We start from the raw sequence: 7542 nt of genomic DNA on the forward strand, positions 1-7542 counted from the left end.
TTGGCACAACACCATGGGCCAAAGCACCTGTACTGTGCTGTAATGGTCTATTTCTATGTTGGTTTGTAAAAGTATTTTTTGGATCCTGTTACTTTTTCCAAGATTAGATCCTGTTACATATTATTGTAAACTAAAGGCAAATCATAAATACCATTCAGCTCATTCATTCAATATAAAATAATCAGTTTCTCCTTCACAACATCTAGCTGTAGCCTCAATTATGCCGAAGTTGTTTGGTCCATTACTCTACTCTATTCCATGTGCTGATCACCTTTGATGTGAAGTGATTTGTATCAACATTTGTCATCTATTTGTTTGAGCTGGTTCTATTCTGTATGGGGTTCCAAATGTTCAAAATTTATCCTTTTGATGCAATTCACTATGCTGACAACTTCAGCAATTCCTTTTCGAAGTTTTAAAGCTCATATTTTCCATTGTTTTCTCATAGTTCAGCCTTCTGATGATGAGAGTTAGTCTCTCTTTTTGTCTGTGAGCACCATTCAAGATGCGATTTAATTAGAGAACCATTCAGTTTAATCAAAGCCTTCTTTCATTTGTCTACTCTTTTTACCACATCATTCAATATCCATTACAGTAGCTGATTACTTGGAGATGGGGGATGGTAAGCATCATTTAATGCACAATGTCCATGGTATTCATTTATTTTTAATGCATTTTATTCTCATATTTCTACATTTATAGATCTAATCATATTTATCTTATACCACAACACCCACACTTCCACTCTACCAGCTCGATGCAACACAAACACCCTTGGTTCATCCATAGAATGATTTATCCTATTAACTACCACTTTAAGCATGATACATGCTTTGGAACTCCTGTCTTGTATATTTTTCTCCCTGTGTAGAAAATAGCTCAGGACTTTGTTTTTTTTTTTAAGTTTCTTTCTAAACTTCTTTTAGCTCATTACCTTCCATCCAAAACATGCTGTGACACCATCCTGTGCATGGTAGTATAAAAATTATGGCTTCCTGTACCTCTTAAGATTCTGTTAAACAAAGAACATTATAAAAAGATAGATTGTAAAACTACCATGCATTCATAAGAATGAATGCCTTCTTAAATTATTTCTATTTATTTGAAGAATGTTGAATTTTTCATGAGGAATAACATAGTTCAATCACTGAATATTTCCTCTAAGCCAAGAATTGAGAAACTAGAACTGTTTAACTTTCTATTTTGATCATCCAGTTATTTTCAAATGCTAGTCTTTAATTATTAAATTCTGATCTTAAAGTACAGAATAGTACACCTGAATTTGCCAATCCGTAGCAACCAATAAATGTTGTAATACGTATGTATTTAACATGGCTATACTGGAGACTCACAGGGACCTATTTAAATTAAGTGGAGACATAGGACCTATGTTTCCCAATAATTGTAATTTCATTCTTTTTAATGTGATCAGTGCGTGAACATTGTTGCCTGCTGGGTGTGCATTCTTTTTATTTACCTTGCATTGTAAAAGTTATTATTTCTTGTCTTTCTCTGCAAACATATTCTCTTTATTGGAATAAAACTTGATGGGAAGTTTTCCTGAGCCGAATGATTCTTCAATATTCAAAAACTCCCAGCCAGATGTAGTTAAATAAGACATTCTTAAGCAGATCTCACTAATATATGAAACAATCTTTGCAAAGCTTTTCGTATCATTGTGTTCTTTGTATCATTTCATGGTGTGGGATCCATCTCAGAGATTGCATCAGGATATTTGTCATTTGACTGTCAAAAACAGCTTGCATGGAAATAATTCGGAAAAAGGCAACACTGTCAAGAATAAACAAAATAGGTTTACCATCTTATTTGTACACTCATTTTTTTCCCATTTACAACATATTGACGTCTAGTCCTTTCCTTGCTGCTTTATTCATCAATGTACTAACTCATGCAACAGCATCAGTTAAACAAATAACTTAAGGAACAGAGGAGTAAGCCATTCACCACTGTACTATTACGTAGGTTCATGACTCATTTAAAAAAAATATCAGCAGAATTTTCTTGCACTAACCCTATGTCTCTCAATGTATAAAAATATGACCGTTCATTCTTTGATGATACATAGTGACTAAACTTCCAAAATCCTCTCACAAGGAGAATTTCAGAAATTCACCATGTTCCAATGTAATTAACTTCTTCTCATCATTCTTCCAAATGCTAACCTATTTCAAGAGTCAGACTTCTCAGCGAGGGGAAACATCAACTCCACATTTATCCTGTCCTCTTCCCCTAAGAATTTTGTACCTTTCTTTGTGAATATTTCTAATTTCTCTAAACCCATGAAAAAAATCTATCCCGTCTCCCTAATCTCACTTCTACTTCTCATGAATCAACCTGGTGCATCTTCACTGGACACCCTTCTCTTGGGAGACCATTCCTAAAAAGAATTGTTCCAGATGTGCTCGCACCAGAATTCTTTATTGTTGCAGAAAGATGTTTCTACTCTTCCACTCAAATCCTTGCAATAAAACTGTACAATTGAGTCACATTGCTTGCTCTTCCTACTTCTAGTGGTTTCAGCCCAGAAACAACCAGGGGCTTTTGAACACCAATATCCTTCAATATCTCATTATTTAAAAATTATATGACCTTTGACTTTTCTTCTAAATTGATCAACCTCCTGTTTTTCCATACATGTCCATCTGTCTTGTTCTTGTCCTTTCTACTCATCTCTCTATTCCCCTCTGAAGCTATTCTGCATCTTTCACACAGCTCCTAGCCCACCCAAAGTCCTTCCTCCAGCTTTATGTCATCAGCAAATATTGATCCTTTATCTAAATCATTGATAGACTAGACATAAACAGATTCTTTCCCCTGAGGGCAGGGGAGGTTGGAACAAGAGGCCACGAGTTAAGGGTAAGGGGGCAACACTTTAGAAGAAATATTAGAGGTGGCTTTTTCACTCAGCGAGTGGTGGCGGAATGGAATGATCTTCCAAATGAGATAGTTGCGTCAGGGACCCTTCTGTCATTTAAGAGAAGGTTGGATGTGTACATGGAGGTAAGGGGGTTGGAGGGTTATTAGCAGAGAGCGGGTGGTTTGAGCTAGTGGAGTTGTTCTAGTGAACCGGTGCAGACTCGAAAGGCCGACATGGCCTGTTTCCGCTCCGTAAATGGTTATATGGTTTATATAGATTCTAAACAGCAGGAGTCTGAGCACTGAGCTCTATGGCACCCCACTTATCATAGCCTCTCAGCTTGAAAATGATCCATTTATTTACCTTGCATTATTACTTTCAGAAAACTTGTTCCTTGTTCCATGCCAGTATGTTCCCTCAAAAACATTGGCATTAGCTTCCACTTGCTCATCCATTGGATATATGTCAGTTTGTGTGTTTCCATGTGTATGTGCCTAGAAAGCAAGTGTGAGAGTGTAGCAAAGGGAAGCTCAGATCTAATCATGCAGGACACATTTTATCCAGGGTGATTGAATCTGAATTAAAGCAGAATCTTTGGCTGATTTACCTTCTGCTTTAAATCTGGAGATCCCCGAGCCAAATTGACTTCCCCATCAGTAGTGCCTCAGTGATCACCAAAAATAATGGAAAGAAAGGATGGAAAGAGAAATAACCAAAGGTTGCTGTTACCTTTCCAACCACAGAGTAAAATTATCAGCAAACCAAAAGGTTTATTTCTCTGTCTCCTTCAATAGCTCTAATGTCTTCCATTGAGAAATTAAAAAGGAATCGTTAAAAAAAAGCAAACTAAGTGCCTAAACTCAATAGACAGAGCTGTTATTAGTAAATTTTCATAGCATTGTGTGAGCGGTGGATGTGTATCTGTGTTGTAACCACTGTGAGGCAATATGCCCAAGAATCTTTTGCAGCTTAAATTATAAAAGGACATTTCAGTACTCAGAAAACCTTTCGCATCTCAAACCTCCTGACAAACCGAGACAAGCAACTTGAAATGTTTACCCTTAATTATTTTAAATTCCATCCCTGTCAGCCAATAAACAGAACACTGCCTCAATTAAACTAAACAGGCTGCACTCATTCATCTATGATTGGCAGCTCTTTTCCTGCATTGACTTGATTAACATTTAAAACCATTTGGGGCACAATGAGTGGCGTCTCTGTATCAAACAAAATTCCTCATATGTTGATGGGATGAGTGCCTGAAGTTTTAATTGATTCACAGTCTAATTGAAAATCTTTTCCTCTCCCCCAGAGGTCAAAATGGGTTCAGACAGCAAATGGCCTTCTTGGTGATGAGAGGTGATGATCAGATGAGTTGAGGAGGTTGACTAGATTAGAAAGCGTTCCAAAAATAATTGTACAGTTTAATAGAGAACTACTTAATTCTGTCATGATTTTGATTAAATTCCATTTATGCAGACTATACTAAGGCAAGAGAGTCTTTCAGCTATCTAGGTACATTAATAAAACAACATCCATTTTTTTTCCTTCTATCATGCAATCCAATTATAAAAATAAAATAAATTGAAGTCTTAGCAAAATTCAATTATGGCAATATTTTCAAATAGATTTTGTCAAATAATTTCTTCATCTAATGTTCATGTAGCCTTCCTCAGCTCATTTAAAGAATAGCGTCAATTTATTAGAAGCTAACATTTTTATCCAGGATTAAAATAATCCAATAGATCGGTAGTAAAATAGTCCCAAATATATGTTCTCAAATATCAGGTAATCTTCAGTCAAATTAGATATTTGTTTCTCTTGTTTGCACCCGAGACAAGATAAAAAGGCTTAATGTGTTTGGGGTTGTACTTTGTTTGTAGTTGCCTTTTGGAAAAAGAAGCAAGCATAAAAATATTAATAAACTTTATGAACACTCAGTATTTTAACTGGCTGGGCACAATACTGTATATCATTGTATCTAATGCTGCAGTCACTAATAAAAGAAGAGTTTTGTTTGAAGAGGCAACAACATTGAATGCAAAATGGAAAGTAACAATGAACCAACCTTGGAACAGTCCAAAGCCCCTATCCTATGAGAGCTTGCTTCATCTGTTCACATAGTTGGGGGGTATTTCATCAAGTACAGGTCGGCTAAAAGGCCCACTCTAAATCAAAGCAAAAAAGCAACTCTGTCATAACAAAAAAAGAATTTTCTGGCCTAGTTCCAAATAAGGATAGCTCTTTTTCATATTTTTACTGAGTTTATATATGCTCATACATAGGTAATAACAAGAATATATATCCAAGAAAGTAAATGTATATTAACAAATAGCTGTAAACCTATGAAAGAGACAAATATATATATATAAAACATTTATATTTCTATAAAACAAAAACTATTCTAATAATCTAATTCTTCCCTTGTGAAGTTATGATTAAACATATATGTGTTCCATTAATGCATGAAAGAAAAGGCAATTAAATGGGATCCAATAGCCTTATAAATTCTGAAAATAATTAAGGAAAGGACCCCATAAATTTAGAAAATTAAGGTTCATATATAAGTATAACTAAATTGCATTGCATTGTAAATGTTATTTCTTGATTGTCATGCCCTTTGTTTTTTTGATGATGTGTTTGATCTACTGGGTACAATTTTTGATTCGAAATGATAAGCATCTATTGGAAGGTCAATGTCTTTGTGACAAAAAATTGACAATTCATTTTGTTTGATAGCAAGAATGTAATATTTTAAATGACATTAACAGCAGGCTTTTCTAGAGAGAAAAAATATTTGCCCATTATATTTTAATAAAAATTATGCTTCTTTAAAACTGCTGGTTAGAACTTTGTGGCGATCTTGTTCACATGACAAGGACATCTTTTGCATCACAACATTACCAATTTTATAAACATTGCTTAGCTTTTCAATAATCATGTTGCTTGATTTCCTTCCTCAGAATCATTGTGGGAACTGTTAATCTGTTTTGCAATAGTTAGTTTGAATAGAGCTGCCTTTTAACGATATCATATTGACTACAATGGAACCTTTGCTTATGTCAAGCAAAGCTTGAGACATCAGATATGGTGGTAATGCCCTGCTTATGCTGTTTTAAAAGTATTTCAATGCACATAAAAGCACTATATAAAATTTCTAATTCCACATCACCCATCACTATGGCTTGTTTACTTAAAATTGGCAGCTAATTTACATTTTTAGACAAACTTGTGACCATAAGAGTTGAGAGTGGCTAAAATGTGACATCTGTTTGGGAAGGAAACTAACCGTTTTTATCCAAACTGAGTGACATTTATTAGCAGTCCTGAAACAGTTTAAATAATAAATCTAACAAGGTATTTTCCATTAGCCTCACTAGTGTTAACTGGATCCTAAGAGTTACTTTCAGTAAAAAAGCTCCTCCTTGAAACCACTTTCCACTCTGGATTTTGCATTCATGGCAAATCAGCCCTACACAGTGATCTTCAGATTTTACTCATAGGCTTTTAATGGGCTTTTCCAATGAACCTTGGCATTATTATTATAATGAATTATTGATGCTAGGGCGACCCACTTACCAACAAGTGAATCGGTTCCCAAAATGGCGGATGTGCTGTGGTAAACACGGGAAATTGACTTGCGTCCGACACAGGTTTTTATCTTGGCTGATGATCTCACAGCTGATGTCACTTCCTGTCCATGTGACAAAAGCAGTGATGTATATAAGCCCAGCATGCAAGCCTCGAGGTGTCAGTTTTGCACTAGATGCCAGAGGGTGTACATCAACTCCACTATATATACATATATAAATAAATAACTCAGTATAGAATACTTTGCTACAATGTCACAATTACAATTATACAATTTCAGTAAACCCACTGGTATCTGGAATTCAAGCAGCCAGCAGCCTCAAGCAACCAGCAAAACAATTGAGAAAAAAAAATTAAAATAAAGAATAAAATAATAGGTAAAGATATGGATTTTAAAAGTAACTGTTCTATAAAGTAACACATGAACCTCTGGTGAAGATGGGAGAAAAATAATCAGCCAGCAGAGAGCCTTTGGTTGTGCTTTGCTCCATAGCAGCTGTTTGAATAAAGTTATGTGAAACATCAATGGCATTGCTCAGGATAAAGAGCTGGTTGATGCTGTTCACTGCTGATCACTGCATAGTAAGAGTCACCCCAGACAGAGGCTTTATCTGTAAACTTGAAGGGGAGGGGGAGCTGGGTTAATTACCTATAATGGTATTGTTCATCTTTTGGGCAGCTCTCTGGAGAATGATGAACCTGCAGATGCAATAACGGTAAGATGTTTTCAAAGAATATGACTGAAATTAAAGAAAAGTGCTTTAAGATTTACATATTTATGTAAGTAAAGTTTGTTCAGTGTAAGTACAGTATAGTATTTGTGTCTTTTTTGACTGTTTATTCTTAATACAGGTGTATTAATTCGGCATTGCAAGAGTAAATCTAAAGAAACTGGAAAATACACATCCAGCATCTATTATTTCCCATAGGTGCCTGATACTAGGGGTTTTTCTGTAATAACTTTGTTCTGCATGCTATCCAGTCAAGTTAGCTCAGACTTATTTAGAGCAGGTAGTGCAAAAAACCAAGTTCAGGGTGATACAGAGTCAAATGCAGTGCAAGGTATCAAGAAA

General features: G+C 35.3%; 1 long non-coding RNA gene across 2 annotated transcripts; it reads right to left on the minus strand.

Moving 5' to 3' along the window:
• Positions 1-934: 934 nt before the first annotated feature.
• Positions 935-6537, minus strand: LOC138756118 (uncharacterized). Of its 2 annotated transcripts, none has more exons than XR_011352767.1 (3): positions 6458-6537; positions 4947-5046; positions 935-1012 (listed from the first exon to the last, which is right to left on the minus strand). It is a non-coding gene; the product is annotated as an uncharacterized lncRNA (long non-coding RNA). The 2 variants fall into 2 exon arrangements; XR_011352766.1 differs by lacking the exon at positions 935-1012 and adding an exon at positions 1664-1791.
• Positions 6538-7542: the final 1005 nt, after the last annotated feature.

Source organism: Narcine bancroftii, chromosome 3 (assembly GCF_036971445.1).
Source record: "Narcine bancroftii isolate sNarBan1 chromosome 3, sNarBan1.hap1, whole genome shotgun sequence".
In the NCBI taxonomy this organism is placed as follows: Eukaryota; Metazoa; Chordata; class Chondrichthyes; order Torpediniformes; family Narcinidae; genus Narcine; species Narcine bancroftii.